General features: G+C 42.7%; 1 long non-coding RNA gene across 1 annotated transcript in view; it reads right to left on the reverse strand.

The window, feature by feature from the left end:
• The window catches only part of LOC135202219 (uncharacterized), a 35,245-nt gene that overhangs the window by 6,611 nt on the left and 9,859 nt on the right, over nt 1-18,775 (reverse strand). Inside the window, exon 2 of the long non-coding RNA XR_010311683.1 lies at nt 17,192-17,338. This is a non-coding gene — a long non-coding RNA (uncharacterized LOC135202219). The remainder of the gene's footprint in view (nt 1-17,191; nt 17,339-18,775) is intronic.

An 18,775-nucleotide genomic window follows, 5' to 3' on the forward strand; every position in this document is an offset into this window, starting at 1 on the left:
AGCGAACTCTGGCGCCGAAACTTTGGCTGCACGGTCTCCCACCGAGGGAGAGCGTACACTCGGGATCTCTCGCGAACGAAAGACCGAGCCGGAACCTGGCGTAGCGGCATCGCCGCTAGCACCAGGCGAGGAAGTACCAGTCGCTAACTGGTACTCCTCTGGTCCCCGTCTATCTCTTCCTTACGGAAGGGGAGACGCCCCGCTCTCCCGAAGGAGCAGGAGGACCAGCAGAAGGACCCCCCCGTCCCACCGGGGTGGGGGGACGGGCCCTTAGAAGTTCCCAAAGGAGATTTCTTAAGGGGGAAGGCAGCCTTCTTCTTCTTCGGCTTATGGGCCTTAGAAGTCGAAGGGGAAGAGGCAGCAGCAGACGATGAAGACGAAGATGACACCTTCCTCTTCTTCTTCCTCTTCCTCGTCAGCTCATGCAGGACAGTCGTCAGGTCCTCCTATCCAGGCCGGAGCCGGGGCTATTGCCGAAAGCAACACGGCCCGACTGCACCTGTCCGGAAGGACCTGGGACTGGGGGAAGATACACCGTGGGCAGGACAGCATGGACAGGCGCAGGAACGAGGATGCGACCGGTAACAGCAACCAGCTCAGGAGTGGCAGGAACAGCGGCAGCGGTAGACCTAGAAGGGACAGCTAGCCAGCAGCGGGAACCACATCAGCGGCAGTATGGCAGGCCCAGCCATCGCCTCGTAGAATCATCGGCAGCCAGCGGGAACCTGTGTACTGGCGGCCCGGTCCAGGGCGAGCTGCTGGAACAGCGGAAGTCTGGGCAGGCAACACGAAGAAACACAGGCGGCGGCGGCATAACCCCCCTTGGTACGGCGGCGGCATACCCCCCCTCGGTACAGGCGGCGACCAGCCCTAGTAGCAGCAGACGGCGTCACCGACACAGCATGGAAGTGTAGACCAGGCGGGGGGGAGCAGCATAACGGCGTGGAGGTAGTAGTGTGGAGACCGCCCCAGACCTCGCTAGACGCTGCAGCAGCCCGTGGATGCTAGGCACGCCCTGCCGCCGCGGTGGTCCATACCTGTCCAAGGTCGTCTCCCACGGATGTAGCACCTGCGGTAGCACAGACAGATTAGTAAGAGGGGTTCCCTCACGCACGGGGGGGAGGGGGGGACATGCCCCACCCAAATGCAAGGAAGACCCCAAATACAAGATACAACGAGGAAGCTGAGCGGGGGGCAGGAAAGAAGACGAAGAATCGGATACCAAGGGAGTCGCGGGAGAGCTTTCCGATGACTTCCAAGCAGACCTTCGCTTTCGCCCCTCCCCCCTCCACCCCGCACAGCAGTGAAAGTAATATGAAAATGAAACGGAATACTGCACTTGCGATTCACTTCATAGAACTTAAACGGGAAAAGATCAATTCCCGGGTAAGAGCGGAAACTTGATCCATAATAATATGATGCTATCATAAAAATATATATGAAAATGAAACAGAATACTGCACTTGCGATTCACTTCACGAAAAAAATCGTAAGGATCAATTCCCGGGTAAGAGCGAAAATTGATCCAAATTAAAACTGATGCAAATAAATAAATGAAATGAAAAGAATACTGCAATTGCAAATCCACTTTCATTGCATTCTATCATACAAAATAAGAGGCTCGTGCCAAGCGCAATCACGCTCTCGGTAACGAACGCACAGGGCAAAAATATAATGAAAAGAGTACTTACATTTTTCAATTACACACTTTCGCCCAAAATACATGACTCGGCGCGAGCGCGCTCCAGCCCTCGGCACCGAGACATAATTCAAGGGTTCAATTCATGAAAAAGAGAGGAAATCGCCGCATCTACGGCGATAGCTCCATGTTGGTTCATAATTAAGTAATGAAAATGAAAACAGTGTACTTACAGTTTCATTTTCAAGACAAACAAACCATTAGTAGAAAACACAATATAAACAAAGCATACGACGATGAAGCGGGCAGAGAGCGATGACGAACACGTCCTTCACAGCCGCGGCCGAAAGCAAAAGTGGTTTGTTTACCTCCCAGTCGCGCGGCCGGACAAGCAGTTAACTACCGTTCTCCCCTTGTTCGAAGCTTACGACCGTTCCAGCTGCCGCTAGCTACTTCCTATTGTTAAAGGACCCGATGGTTTGTATTACGTATCGGAAACAAACAGGTTGCACTGATTTTGTTTATCACTGTTATGAAAACAAAAACCTAACTTTCGTGCAGCATTTGCTTATTTTCATTAAATGTTTTCTCAAAAGTAGGATGGGAGTCAAAAGTTACACATAAAATAATTAAAGCTTCAGACTCAATCAGCAAAGTTCCATCCACCTAAAGGGGAGGATGGGGGTGGGAAATCTGCATGAGATCTGCCTAATCAATAGTGTTTTTTTTGTCTTACTGCAGTTATCCTCACATCTCACTGACTAGTACACCATTCCCTGATCCAGGACATGCGATTGAGGATGAAGGCAGCTTCATTTCTCATAAGTGGAGATTTTCACTACAAAAAAACCCACAAGTGTTGTATCATCAGTATACTGAACAATCTTAGTTTTCCAGGCCAACATATACATACACTAAAAATAACAGTGGAACCAGAACACTGCCCTGTGGCACTCCAAATACAATAGGTATTGGTTCACCACAGACCCTGTCCACAACAACTCACTGCTGCTTACCTTTAAAGAAATCTTGAAGTAATCCTAAAACACATCTAGGAACATAGACAGGAATCCCAGATGACGTGATACATAACACTAATTTCCAGTCTAAAATGTAGACATTCAGGCAAAATAATGATGACTATGCACAGCACAATAACAAGGGCTGCATAAGATGTCTTATATTAACAAATATATGTACAGATGCAAATAATACTAAAGAGGGTGAACATTAATCAATGCATTCCTATGCAACAGCAGACAATGACTTTTTTTTTTTAAACAATGATAATAGCAAACATATCTCAGCTTTTTCATACTTACACAGTACCAAACCACATCAATTTAGTATACCAATCTAACTCACAACAATCTAAGTCACATTCTTAAAGGGAGACTATAACCTTAAATTTTTCCTTTTCAACAGACAGTATTCAGCATCTAAAAAAAATTTATAATACGGTACTGGCTCAGTCTGTTCAAGATTCAACATCTCACTGTCCTCTTTCAAAAAAAAAAAAAAACAACATACTGAAAAATTACAAGAGGAAAGCTTGAATCTCTCAATACCAAGAGAACACTAACCCAAAAGGCAAAGATTTGGGATATATAGACTGATCCACAGACCACAATTTTGTCATAAGATGCAAAAAAATTCTTTTCTTCACTACATTTCCTACAAGAGTTTAATTCAGTTTACAGTTATTCCAGAACAGAGTTTCCAATTACTCGTGCATCATTTTCTGTAAATAAATTTCTAAGATCAACAACTCACCATCTGCGGAGACTGAAGATGATCAGAGGTAGCTGGGCTCCCTTCACCCCCATACCTATCAACAGTTAGTAACCCAGCTGACATATCATCCCTGCCGAGTCACTGTGGAGTAATAGTAGTACATTACAAGTATAGGATTTTAAAAAAAGCAATAAGAAAATAAACTTCAACTGGTAACAAATTAACATATTTCCCATATTATACAAAACCTTATAAAATATCCTAGGCTGATTTTTGACAGTACAGTATTTCAATTGATTAAGTTCATGCAATATGTTCATCTGAAAAGTCTTTTAGTCTAGCCTCAGGGCTCAGAGAGTGATACAAACACAATTTCCATATAGTAATAAATTATTGTATCAAGTGACTTAACAAGATAATTCAATCAATCAATGGCTAATTTAGAGGTACACTACTGTAAATTACATTATCAATGTAATCTCCCAAAACTGAGACAAGCATCTAAAGCCTAGCCTAGCGTGATCCACAAAAAATTAAATTCGCAGTGTTAGCATAGCTTTTGCGTAATATAATAAAAGTGCAGCTCACACAAACATAAGGTAAGAGATGCAATCATGTTCTAGGGATAAAATTTTAATTTGGTCGCACGATACACAAGTACATACAGTACCATACCATCCCAGAATACTACTACTGTACAAAATTCACCTTTTAACTATACAAAACAAATGATTATATTTATAAAAATGCTAAAAGGAAAACAATGCTAAGCCTCTGATACTACATAACTTTCAGCTAACTATAGCCATGGCCAATAAATCAGCTGCGAAATTGAATGGATTAATGTCTAGCAAGTTGCTAGGCCATGATACTGAAACTTTCACTCATTGGCCAAAGCTACAATTTCCTAACTTTTTACAAGTAGTATCATAAATCTCTGCTATAACATTCAAATGACCTACAATTCAACTTGAAGATAGCTTCTCAAACCACTTAATTCAAGAGTTGGCAATGCTGACATACTGACATAAATGTAGTACAGCAGCAGGATCATAGTTTCCATATGCACCCCAGGAGAGGAGTCGTCCCAATTTCATGTCTAATTATGCACTTGGGACCTAACCACACCCGGGAGAGGTTAGGAGGATAGCCATTTTTTGTATAAAAAATTTTACATTTTAAAAAATCACTTTTGTTTCTGTTTCACCCACTAGTACATTACAATTGCCTGAGTAGTTACTGAGATAGGATAGACATAGCCAGAAATCACTAAGAGATTAGGGACACTAAAAAGATGGAGTGAGAGGGTCAAGGGATTTCAGCATAAATAAGTCTTAAACATATGTAGGTATAAGGGAGGTATGTTACTGCCAGAAGGTCCGGAGACTGCTTCTTAGCCATTCTATGCTTTCCATATCTCTTTTACTGAAACGGAAATTGGCCAAAACACTCCTCACATGCAAAAGGATCAATATCAGTAAGGGTTTACTGTAAAATGTAAACATGGGCATCAAAACACTCACATCATCTCATCATGGATAACATCCTTGCTGAAGTCACACCTTACCACCAATAATTGATCTAACTGTCATCATCACAGAAATACTCAAAGGAAAAGCTTCCATAGCAAAATTGAAACACAATGAGATGTCTACACAATGAAATTGTGTTTGGTCACCAACAAATTATTGGGTGGTATCCAGATACTCATCTACCTACCACCAATTGAATACCTTGTTACCAGGCTTCAATAAGCATTTTCAGTTGGTGCCAGGATACTCCTTAATAACAGACAATGATCTGTATTTACACAGAATAAATATATGGCTTGGATTTACCATCAGGAAGTAGTATCTGTAAAATGTCCCAAAGATCTAAAGCTCATGTAAAGAACAGTATGTATTCCCAAACTGTACCCTAATCACCAATTTATCTAGGCTTAAGTTCTTTAACACTTAGTTACTACCTTTGTTTATATTCAGTACTGTATTTTCACTTAAGGAGCTACCAAAATCTTTTAAAAAACTGTTCTAATAAGTAAAATACTTGAGATAATAAAAGTTATACATTCATAATACCACACACATAATGAAGCTATAATAGTGCCAAGAATTGTAATAATCTTTTTACTAAACCTTGCAAAATGCCAGCTGGAATAAATTCAGGTTGCTTACATACGATAGTTACATACGAGAGCTAAAAATTATAAGATAAAATTAAGGGATTGTACATGTAAATGATATTGTTATTTTACAATTAATAAAGTTTTGTACATACGTTACCTGGGCAGATCAGAATATACTTAGCTTACGTCTCTTGACGTCACGGACAGGATTCAAAACTCGCGGCAAAAGCGCGGACAGGTAGGTCAGGTGATCTACCTTACCCGCCGCTGGGTGGCAGGTGTATGGAACCAATCCCACTTTCCTGTCAGACTTTCTCTTCCACCTGTCTCCTGAGGGGAGGCGGCTGGGTGGGCCATCAATCGTATATATCTGCCAGGTAAGTATGTACAAAACTTTATTGTAAAATAACAATATCATTTTTGTACATGAACTTTCCTGTCAGATATATACTTAGCTGATTGACACCCTTGACAGAGGGTAAGAGACGATAACTAACAAGGAAAAGGGAAACAAACATCTGTTGTAGGGTACAAAAAACCTTGGTTCTTACCTGATTAGGCTGAAGACTTCATAGGTACTGGTCATTAGTCTGCATAGCCTGAAGAGCTACAGCGAGGGCGTGACCTACAGCTGAAAAGACTCTTTGGGTCTACCAAAGAGATTTGATATCCGCTTACTCAGCAGAATCCAAGTCGGATCATGTCAAAGGGGATTCGCCCTCTTTATATGACAGAACCTGTCCACTACCATTGCAGGGAGCTCCAACACAAACCGATCACCTAACCACTCTAATGTTGTTAGCACTACGAACAGAAAGAGATGGCCTACCTGCATCATCTTTCATACAAACCATAAAAAACACAATACCAACACAGGGGAAAAAACTAAAAAGGATTTATGTTTCAGCTCCCTGGCCCCAGCACCGAATCCGCCGATACGTACGGGCCTAACGCGAAGCACTTGTCATACGTAATTTTGATGTCTCTCAGGTAGTGGTTAGTGAATACTGAATTGCATCTCCAGAATGTTGCTTTCATCAGATTCTGAAGTGACATATTCTTATTGAAAGCCAAGGAAGTGGCAATGGCTCTCACCTCATGAGCCTGACTTTCAGGAGCTTGAAATGATCTTCATCACATGCAATATGTGCCTCTTTCACTAGACTTCTAATAAAGAAAGACAGTGCATTTTTAGACAATGGTCTACTGGGGTCCCTTACAGAGCACCATAGTCTATCCTTAATGCCCTTAAGAGTCTTCTTCCTTTGAAGGTAATACTTTAAACTCCTAAACAGAGCAAAGAGTCCTCTCAGGTTCTTCCCCTACAAGGGCAGCTAATCCTAGAACCTCAAAACTCCTGGCCAAGGATTTGAGGGGTTCTCGTTCTTGGCTAGAAAAGAAGGAAGGAAGGAACAAATCACGGAACCTCCTTTGAAACCTACCCTTCCTTCTAGGGCATGAAGCTCACTAACCCCTCTTGGCGGATGCCAAAGCCAAGAGAAACAGAGCCTTCTTCGTAAGGTCTTTGAAGGAAGCTAACTGGGGTGGTTCAAACCTCGAGGACCTCAGGAAACGAAGAACCACATCCAGATTCCAACTTGGAATCTCAGCCGAGACTTTCTTGGATGTTTCGAAAGATCTAACAGATCATGCAGATCTTGTTGTCCTCCGAGATGTCCAGGTCTCTGTGCCTGAATACAGCAGCTAGCATGCTACGATAACCTTTGATGGTGAAAACGCCAGACCGCATTTTTCCCTGAGGAAAACGAGGAAGTTTGCGATTTGGGTCACAGAGGTACTGGAAGAGGAAAACAGTCGAAAGCCAGTCAGATTGAGAGCGGGGAGGTTTTTGTGATACCTGTCGAAGCGGGGTTGTCTGAGCAGATCTACTCTTTGTGGAAGTGCTCTTGGGAAGTCCACCAAACCATTCCAGTACTCTGTGAACCAATCTTGGGCGGGCCAGAACGGAGCTACCAGCGTCATCCTTGTCGCTTCTGAGGTCGCAAACTTCTTGAGGGTTTGTCCCAGTATCTTGAAGGTAGGAAAGGCATAGACGTCTAGACCTCTCCAATCTAGGAGAAAAGCATCCACTGTCACTGCCCCTGGGTCTGAGATCGGGAAAGCAGTAAAGGTCTATCCCTCGCGTTCTTTGCTGTCACGAAGAGGTCGATGTGAGGTCTGCTCCACATTCTCCACAGGTCCTGGCAAACTTCTGAGTGAAGAGTCCACTCCGAAGGAAGGACTTGATTCTTTCTGCTCAGGAGGTCGGCCGTGACGTTTTTCTCCCTGTACGAATCTGGTGAGGAGTCTGATCTTCCTTGCCTGAGACCATAGCAGAAGGTCCTTTGCTGTTTCGTACAGGGAGAAGGAGTGCGTCCCCCCTGCTTCCTTATGTACGCCAAGGCTGTGGTGTTGTCCGAGTTGACCTGAACTATAGCATTTCGGACGTGGGGCTCGAAAGCTTTTAGTGCCATCCACACTGCCCATCAACTCTTTCTTGTTGATGTGCCAGGACACCTGTTCCCTCCCAGGTGCCTGACACTTCTCTTGACCTGAGCGTCGCTCCCCAACCTGTTTCCGACGCGTCGGAAAACAACACTTGGTTGGGGTTCGGCATGTGCAGAGACAGACCTTCTGTAAAACGGAGAGGGTTCCGCCCACCACAAAAGGTCCTTCTTGATTCTCCTTGTTATCTTGAAGGAGAACTCCAGATCTTGAGAGAGACGCCTCCAATTCTGGTAAAGAAAGAACTGGAGAGGTCTGAGATGCAACCTTCCTAGAGAAACGAATTGCTCCAGCGAGGAGAGTGTCCCCAAACAGACTCATCCACTCCCTCGCTGTGCATGCATCTTTCTCTAGGAAGGTCGTCAGTTTCTCGCAGACAACGAGCTATCCTCTCTGGCGACGGATACGCCCGAAAATCCGGAGAAAACCATCCGAATCCCCAGATAAATCCACTTCTGACTGGGGATTAACTGCGACTTCTGGAAGTTCATCAAAAGTCCCAGAGAACTTGCCAAAGTAAGGGTCTTCTGTAGTCCTCCAGACATCTTTCTTGTGACTTTGCTCTGATCAGCCAGTCGTCGAGATAGAGACACCCTCACTCCCTCCAAATGTAGCCACTGCGCCACGTTCATCATTAATCCCAAGAAAAACAAAAAAATTGAGGGGCTGTCGAGAGGCCGAAGCACAAGGCCCTGAATTGGTAGATCCTCCCTCCCATCATGAATCTCAGAAACTTCCGTGAAGAAGGATGGATAGGCACATGGAAGTAAGCGTCCTGAAGATCTAGGGACCACCCATCCAGTACCCCTGGACGAAGAGCAGCCAACACTGAAGAAGTCGTTCTCCATGGCAAAACTTCCTCTTTTCTACAAAGACGTTCAGGGCGCTTACATCCAGAACCGGTCTCCATCCTCCTGAGTTTTTTGGAACTAGGAAAAAGTCGGTTGTAAAAACCCGCAGAAAAGGAGATCTTTCACTAGTTCTATAGCCTCTTTCTCTAGCATAAGATCTACTGCTAGAGAAAGGGCTTGATTCATGATGGGGTCCTTGTACTTGGCCACCAACTCCCTCGGAGTCTTCGTCAACGGTAGTCTTGATGTGAAGGGAATGAGGTAGACTTTGCGGACAATCGAGAGGGACCAGTTGTCCGCCCCTTTCTGGGCCCAGACGTCGCAAACTTCAGCAGTCTGGCACCCACTGATGTCTGGAGAACTTGTATACTCTTTCTCCCTCTGATGGATCTAGAGAAGGTCTTCCCTCTCTTAACGGGTCTAGATCCTCTAGAGGAAGAAGCTCTGGCAGGAGGGCCTCCTCGAAAGGGCTCCTGCCTCAAGGGCAGGGAGCTTGGTCTTGGCCTGAAAAGAAGTACGAGGCTTCCTGGCAGACTGAGCCAGCATGTCTTGTGTAGCCTTAGCCGAGAGGGCACTCGAGACGTCTTGTATAATCTTCTTGGGGAAGAGGAGAGGTGAGGAGTTACGCGTAAAGAAGAGAGGCTCTCTGCGCATGCGATACTGATTTCGTCGGGAACAAACGAACAGTATACCGATCTCTTCTTAATCACTCCCGCTCCGAAAAGGGAAGCGACTTCACTAGAGCCATCTCTCACTGCCTTGTCCATACAAGTGAGAAACACTGTTAAGATCCTCAGGTGAAAGGGAATCCGGGGTCTGCGTCTTTTTAGCCAAAACTCCTAATGACCAGTACTAGGAAGTTGAATACTTCCAGGACTCGGAACATTCCCCTTCAACAGGTGGTCAAGCTCATTCATCCCCACGTAGTCTTAGCAGACATGAGGGCAGAGCGTCGAGAGGAATCCACCAGCGAAGAGAAGTCCGAGTCCGCAGAGGAAGGAAGAACAAGGCCCAAGGGTTCTCCCGATTCGTACCAGAACCCTAACTTCCCTGTCAGCTTGGATGGAGGGGAAAGAGAACACTCTCTTCCCTTTCTCTTCCTTAGCGAGAAGCCATTCGCCAAAACCTCTAGGGCCCTTCTTCATGGAGATGGCAGGTTTCATCCTGACACAAGATGAAACCTTCGAAGTTTTAGAGGTTGAAAATAACGAGAGAGGTGAAGGAGGAGCGACAGGAGAAAGGGCATCCCCAAATTCTTGTAGCAGCAGGTCTGTTAACCTCTTGTAGGAGGAAACAGCAGAATCCTTAGGGACTTCTTCTTCCGAAGGCTCCTGTTCTTCCTCAACCGAAGAACCCTCAAGATCCTTATGAGGATAGGTGGTCTTGTCCGAAGAAGTGCGTCCATCCTTGGAGGAGTCTGACATCTGACAGGGGAAGTCAAAACTTCCAGGAGAGCGCCTGCCCGAAAAGTCCTTCTTGTCAAGATGAGGGCGTTCTCTAGGCTCTTGGTGCCTAACGAGAGCAGGGCGGATGTTCTGGGGAAAGCGCGGGCCCTGCTTGGAGGAAAAGAAAAGCGTCTATCAGGCTCTTGGCCGCCTGTCCAAAGGAGAGCGGCTGCCTGGTGAAGAGCGCCTGCTATGTGAGAAGCGCCTACCAGGCTGTTGGCGCCTGACCTGAGGAGAGCGGCTCTCTGGCGACGAGCGCCATACTTGGGGAGAGGCGTCTGCCAGGCTCCCGCGCTAACTCGAGGAGAGCGAAAATCAGCTGAAGAGCGCCTGCCAGCAGAAACGCGCCTATCAGGCTCTTGGCGCCTACCAAGCGAAGAGCGGCTGACTGAAGAAGAGCGCCTTGCTAGGCTAACAGAACGCCTGTCCCGTCGTAGGGAGCCTGCCAACAGGAGAGCGGAAGCCCTGACGGGGGAGGGTGGCTACAATGAGAATAGCGCCTACTAGCTCTTGGCGCCCTGACGATGGGAGAGATACTGTCTCGAGATGAGCGCCCTGCTGGGAGAGGCTCGCCTACGAGAAGTCTGTTCCTTGTCCGAAGGAAGAAGGAAAGAAGAAACGATGTCAGCAGGAGAGCGCCTGTCCGTTTGAAGAGCGCCTCATGCTAAAATCCAAAACGTCCTGAGAGAGGGCGGCTTCCGACGAATAGCGTAAAGCGGGAGAGGAAGGGCGCCTGGAACTTCTAACCGGGAGCGATACGTCCTTCTTACGACGGAGAAGTCAAGTCAAGGGATCAGCCAGAGCCGAAATCTGCGCCTGCAGACTCGCCAAAATACGAGCAGGAGACTTCACAAAATCCTTAACGGGAGACGAGGCTCAATCCCTACTAGGAGAACAATACGCCAGAGATCTCCTAGGTTTCCTTCACTTCTACATCAGGCTCTTCCGAAAAAACTTCAGGGCTGGAGGGAAGGGCGCAAGGAGCCTGCCAGGCTCTCTTCGATGGGCACGAGGCTTCCGAGGAGCTCCATCCACGCTTAGGAGAAGGAGAAGGCGAAGACAAGAAACACTGTCGTAAAACTTCTCTCTTGGCGCGATCTAAGGTAGCCTGGGAACGTACATCAGGCGCTACCCAGGGGAACGCCTGTGACCGGTGGAGGTTTCTCCCTAACCTTCCTGCGGCTGTCGACTTACCTCCTCTACTGGGACTGGGAGTCTGGAAGAGGTCTAGGCCTAGAAGCAATAGGGAGCCGATCAGACGCACCCTCCACTGCACTGGGATCACTGCACAAATCACTGGCACTATAACTCTTACCTTCTAAAGATCTAATCTTCATCTCCATGCTGCGAATAGTGGCTCTCAGTGTCCACCTCCGAAGGCGCATCTTCGGGTTCGATGCAGGGAGCAGGTGCTGAAACGGTAAAGGTGCTACTTCTAAAAACAGGGTTATCTACTTCCAACTCGCTAACGTGAGACCTACTAGAGCTCCTTGATGAAGCTTTCCTAACCTTGTCTTTTTCCAGCTTCCTCAAGTAGGAAGACAGAGCCTTCCATTCATCCTCATTCAGCTTATCACATTCTCTACAAGGGTTAATAAAAGAGCAGTCATTCCCCCTACACTTCATATAATACTGTGTGAGGGTCTACCGCAGCTTTCGGTAGCCTCACCTTACAATCGCTCACAGAAAACACACTCTGAACATAGCTGATTTCCAAAGAAAAATACAAAGATAATAAAAAACGGTCCACAAAGCGCGAATGCCAAGCCAAAGATCAGGTACTTCACCAAAAAGTCCGTTGTTGAAACAATCCAGGGCAAAAGAAACGATAAAAAGAATCCAATATCCAGAGGTACCGACAACAGGTGTAGTCGACACCGGCGACAGAGAAAATCTGACAGGAAAGTGGGATTGATTCATACACCCGCCACCCAGCGGCGGGTAAGGTAGATCACCTTACCTACCTGTCGCGTTTGCCGCGAGTTTTGAATTCTGTTGTGACGTCAGAGACGTAAGCTAAGTATATCTGACAGGAAGTTCATGTACAAAAAAGTATATTCAATCAGTTTCCGTAATTCAGTCCTTTGTAATAGCATCGTACAAACCTCATGAATCCCTGAGGGCCCCAGCTAGGGTTCTTCTGCTACTGGCTCTGGAAAGTAGTGGAAGCATCTACTATGACTAGTTTGTGCATAATCTTCTTGACCATCAGAGGGCATGTCTATACTTTCATCACCACCAGAGTCCTACTAGCCCATACGATGACAATTCTGTTTTTATAGAATCTGCCCATGGTTCTCCTGGGTCATCCAAAACGTCCTCTTTGACTCACACTAATTCATCATTGCCATCCTTAAAACCAAGAGAATAGTATGTATGTTAATCTTCTAGAAGAAGTGTACATATAACAAATTAAATATCAAAATAAATAAAACCCTCTCAAGAAAGAATGAACATGTTATGCAATTGTTAATAAAGTAAAATAATCTTAAAATAACTTTCTTTCACTGGTACATATGTAAACCAGAGCCTTTTAAATATGAGCATTCCTCAAAAAAAAGCTAGAATCAGTCGCTGTAACTTGGGTACAAGGTAATTACTAGCAGTTATGGAAGGAGGAGGTACCTAGAACTTTTCCCTTCACCTACCGTTTTACTAACTTGTTAACAAGTTTCAACTGACTCCAGCTCAAAGCTTAGGAACACTCCTACATAAAACCCATGGTCAGTGTTTCTGTAGGATCAAATCAATCTTCACATAACATAATTAAAATAACTATATACAGTAAAACTATTATTCTGTGACAGTAAAGATTTATAGCAATCATAAACATCATCAGCACATTTTTTTACCTTGCCTGACCTTTTGGGTGGTTCCTGAGGCAACAGCTGCTGTTCACTTGGTCCACCATTACCTGGGATAATATGTCTGGTTCCTTCTCCACTCGGGTGTTACACTATGATCAGAATAACTCATAGGTGCTAACCCTCACTGTTCTTGTTGTCTTTCTAATTCATCTTTCATTTCCTGAATATCATCATCATCACCTTGATTATATTGAGTCCTAAATGAACTAGAAGTGGAGGGATGAAACTGTGGAGAGCTTCTGTGTTCTTCTTGTTCCCGGATCTTATGACCAAGACTAGTTCTACCATTAGTGTTTAATGAATGAGAAGATTTATAATGCCCACTGCCTGTCCTTTCACTTTGGTTACTTGTACTAATTTTTTTTTTACTTGGGAGATCGTCTGCCACAGCCAGTCCTTTTATTTGTAATAACCCTGCTATCTTAACTAGTCTTGATAGGTCCTTTTGTGCCACTAACACCACGACTGCATACATATAACTAAGAAGAACCTCTAGTTCATATTTTCTATCATACTGTAACAACATTAAGGGGTGCTTACCAGCACTCGCTAACTCAGACATTGCTTCTACATAAGTACTACACTTTAATAACACAATTCTATGAACATGGTAAAACTTTCCTCCACAAGCTACTGTAGCATCTGTGTTCCTATTCTGTGAATAATTCTGTAAATAAGAGGGAAAACATGTCTTAATTTAATGAATATAAGCAGGGGAATTTAATAATAAATAAATCAGTAGCATATATTCCATAAAAAAATCCTATGATTAACCGAAAGTAGTTTTGTTATACTGTATGGATTGAGCACAAACCCAACATTAGATACAGTAATTAGATACTTTACTGAACTTCCTTGTGAAACAGTGCAAAGAAAAGTAAAACAACTTATGATACCCATGGACATTTTTTTACAAACCTTCTGACGTATTTGGGTACAACATGTGACTAAATGTTGTGGAATCACCAAGCGTGTTATCCGCCATAATCCCTATGGTGTTATTTCATCTGCAGTGAAAAAATGAAAATTAGTACATTTTAAATAAGTAACAAACACCTTCCTATGCTAAAGAAATAGGCTGGGTAATGCATTGCGAAGTGGGTGTAAGCTTGCGAGTGGTACTTTACTCCTGAATATAAAAAATCTTCAATTGTTTACAACCAACCCACAATTACATGTTGAACCAGTTGGTTATTACATACTTTCTTAAAAACCCATAACACACAAGTCTTATTTCCATTAAGAAAATCCAAATTGTACCATCATATTCTGTTAGGAAGGCTTCATCTGCCACTTGACCCATCAATTAGTATAAAGTTTCCAATGTGTATGTGAGTAACCCCAGAAAATTGTTGAGCAGCAATGATTTCAAAAGATTCATTAAGCACTCAATACAATTAACTGAGAATGATAAAAGATTTTTGGAGAAGAGAGCATGGACAGTCAGTAAGTTTTGAGTCTGGTGAGTGTTGAAAGAGGTTGTAAAGAGAGGAAGATTAAATGTAGGTAAGCTTGGAAAGAAATATGAGGGACCTTATTTACACCGTAGTAACTAAAGTGTGGTCGAGTGGGTTGTTGGTGTCTGAGAATGAAGATGGCATGTATGTTAGATTAGGGAACATCATAGTCAGTTGTGTAAATGGTGTAAACCAGGGAGGTTAGATTTATGGAGATGCCCTGACCATACAGACCCATCACTAATCTGTAATGCCAGGTCAGTCAGCAAGGGCTCTAAGAAAGCTGGTTAAAAAGACCTTCGAAAAACATTGGCATTTACAGAAATAAATGAACTAATTGTTCACTGTTATTTTCTTTTCCTTTTTCTTTCTTTTTGTTTTCTTTTAAGGAAGATACAGAAACTTTCTGAACCATAATCATTATAGATTTTTAGTTAAAGTGCAATAAAGATATAACGGAAACATAAAACAGGCTTAAACACAGCGAAACAACCACCAATTCCATATATGTAACTCCTTGATAGAAACTGAGACTAAACTACAAATAAGGAAAACACACCAGCCTTCCTTCAGGCAAATTTCATACACAACAATTATCAGATTATTAGAAGCTGTTTGTCCTGGAAACATTTGCATCTTATACCAAGACCTGAAAGTTTAAGTAATACAGGATCCAGGTGTTTAATCAGCACAATAAATCACAGACACTTGAAAAATAGTTCTCATAATCTATAAATAAGAATGTATACATGCATACATATGTATGTTTGTAAGCCAACAGATTGTTAAATTAGCTTACCGCAATACTTTGCAAATGAAGTGTAGCCAATAACATTTGCAAATGTCTGGTGACTCTGCTGATTTGAGCAAGCAATGTTGCCAAAAACTGTTTCCCAACTTAAGAATATCATAGTACTTGGAAGTAATTTTATGAAATAGCTTTAATAAGCAAAAAACACAGAACTTTCTAGCAGCTCACTGTCATACATATATCCAGCTATAGTATTTGAAATATTTGTTTGTTGACTTGGAGTAAGGAAGATTGTGGTAGCTATATAGTGGCTGGTTGTGTGTTAACTTAAAAAACTTAATTGTCACTTTTTTTAATGGTTTTGTTATCATTTCTGTAAGAATTTAATTGAGAGTATCTCTTTCACTGTGAGGGTCTGATGTGGTAAAAGGGATCACCCTGACATGAAACTTTGGCTGCATTGTCAAGAAAATGCATTTGGCAAGGAATGTAGGAACTGAACAAGTGCAGTAAGTACCCAGCTACAAATTAATAGAAAATTGTTAGTACAAGTGCACCTGCCTACTTCACTCATATAAAGTTGCAGTGCTTAGCCAATGTTTATGAAAAAACTGCAGTGCTGCGCTACACTACTTGGTGTGCAGTCTGGTTTAGCAGAACTATGAATAAGCTTGAGTGTTCCTTGTTACACAATATTGGTCCAAATGTTGACAATTACACATTAAAGTGTTTTAACAGGCTGCAAGTGTCAGCATGTTGGATGGTTCATAGTTTGCTGGCAGTGTCAGCATGTTGGATGGTTCATAGTTTGCTGGCAGTGCTTGTATACTTTAAATTTGATGGATTGAACTTAAGCTGTTATACAAGTGCTGTCCGAATGAATATTGATGACAGCTTTATATGCACTTTCATCAACACAGTTGGAAATCACTGTAAGCTAAATGCACCACACATCCAAAATGGAAGCAGATTTATGTAAAGCTTGATTTGACACATGCTAAGGCCAAAGCTAAGAGAAAACAGTCTTGAGGGTAAGATCTCTATCTCAAGCTTGAAAAAGCATGGCCAATGCACTGTTAAGGAAATGATTGAAAAGGGAAAAAGACACGAATAAGAATTAAGAATATGTTTTATGTTAACTAGTACATACTAGATTTAAGGATTAGCTGTATGCTTGTGTGTGCCTGTGAATGTGGGTATATATGACTAACCAATAGTATAAGTTTTAAGAATGTTGTTTTCTTTGTAAGCCTCCTAACAACTCTACACAGTGAGCCCCTCAAGAAGACAACACCCTCCTCGTGGCACCAGAGGAAGGAGGTCACCACTTCACAGTTGATAAGGGAGTCTCAAGTCTCTAATCTCCAAGGGTCAACCACCACCTCATTACTACTCTTCATAAAAGCAGCAAAGAGCCCAACACCAAATTGTTTTTCAGCAAGAGGCAATACTCCAGAGAAACCTTTCAAGGGAGGAGAAAGGCAAACACCTCTCTCCTTCAAAAAACCTGATTTGGACACTGGTGGCACAATGATGTCTAGGAAGGTAAAGGTCTTACCTCCAGACACCAGCAACCTTCACGAAATCAACCTCTCATCACAAAAACATGAAGTGTGTCAACTTGTTCAATTTACGATTAAGCCAAAAGATAGCGGAGTAAAAGCTGTGGTGTTTCTTACAAGAGAGAGGTCGTCTCAAACTGCCATGGGAAAATTATCACTACAGCACATACATGCAGTGAGAAAAACCTTGGTTACCAAGTTCAATGATTAAAAGAAATTGTTTGAATTTCCATAAGAAGAAAATTTTATACTTACCCAAACCTTCTTGATAAGAGTTTGCTGAGAAAATTCTGCTCCAACACAGTACATGGTTTCATATCCAATCATATTCTTCAATAAAGGTCTTGTTCCAGAAAACTTCCGTAACTTGCTAAATAGCATCATCTTTCCATGATCATTCCTCTGAAAGAAAATCATGCAGTATGAGCAAAATTTGCAGTCACATTTTTACATTACATATCAGCTGTTAGCAACATTATAATAAATCTTTACAATGATTAAGGTACAAGGGACCTGGAAAGCCCAATAATTTTTATTTCTGAAACATTTTGTACACACATTCAAAAGAACAAAATCGCCAGTCAGATTGATAATAGTGGCATTAGATACCTCACACTCCGATGACTGAAGCTTGTCCATCATCTGTGGGTATGCCCAAAGAATTAGCATAAGCAACTAAGTCACTCTTTAAAGCAATGTACTTGGTATTGAGGGTTGAGTTGAGTCACTACCACTGAAACCCACAAGTAAAACCATCCCTGAAAGCTATTTCCAGTCCAACAGTATCTAACCTACATGGCAAAAGCAAATCAACCTATTTGATAGGAGAGCTATGCTTAATGAGAGCTATGCTTAATGCAACTTGTTTACTTAGCCCCTTTGAAAGAAAGACAAAGGAATTAAAAAAAAAACCAGATGAATTAAAACTGAAATTGCAAATTAAGGACACTTTAAAGTCTGGTCATTCAAGCTTGTATCACATCAGTTAGTTGTCAACAGGTTGGTGAGTAGTGGGGAAACCATTCTCTTACTAGACTATTCTCTTGGTACATAAAGCTAAATAAAGGAATGGTTAGAAATGGGATCTAAATAGACACTGAGTTTGTATGAAGTTTTCTAAAAAAAAAAAAGTTGCAAAATTATCCTAATCTTGCAATATGTTCCTACAAAGACACAAACCTTTTCTTTATATGGCGATTCACTATACTGTGACTGCAAATATTGTAAAAGCCAGGGCTCTTTTCAGATAAGCCCCACCCACTGCACACCAGTGACTGGCTAACTATCAAAAGGGGAATGATTTTACACTCATTAACAGTCCATATGATTACCAGTATGGATTTGACTCTGCTCAGTAATGCTAAGCTCTGTGCATGAATGATGACACCACAGATTTGAGTTCCCAGAGTTGTGAATATATCTTTTATCTCTGATAAAAGATATATTAAGTTATATATCATTATGAAGACCATGGATCATTTTGTCTGTGCTTCCTTTTTTTTTTTTTTTTTGATCATGCACAACCTAAATACACAAGCATCTTGCCTTTTTTTTTATTGGTGTTGGCCTACATAAGCGATCCTGCATGTCAAATGTTAATAATATATCATTGTGAGATTAGGCCTTAATGTCAAACTCTATATTTTGAGGCAATGACATGGCATAGGCCTAAACATTAATTTCTTATATTTTGAGGCAATGACATGGCATAGGCCTAAACATTAATTTCTTATATTTTGAGGCAATGAGAGGGCATAGGCCTACACCTCAAATTCCTATATTTTGAGACAATCACAAGGCATATGGCTTCATGTCAATTTCTTATTGCAAATAGTTTTC

This window comes from Macrobrachium nipponense, chromosome 30 (genome assembly GCF_015104395.2).
Source record: "Macrobrachium nipponense isolate FS-2020 chromosome 30, ASM1510439v2, whole genome shotgun sequence".
NCBI lineage: Eukaryota > Metazoa > Arthropoda > Malacostraca > Decapoda > Palaemonidae > Macrobrachium > Macrobrachium nipponense.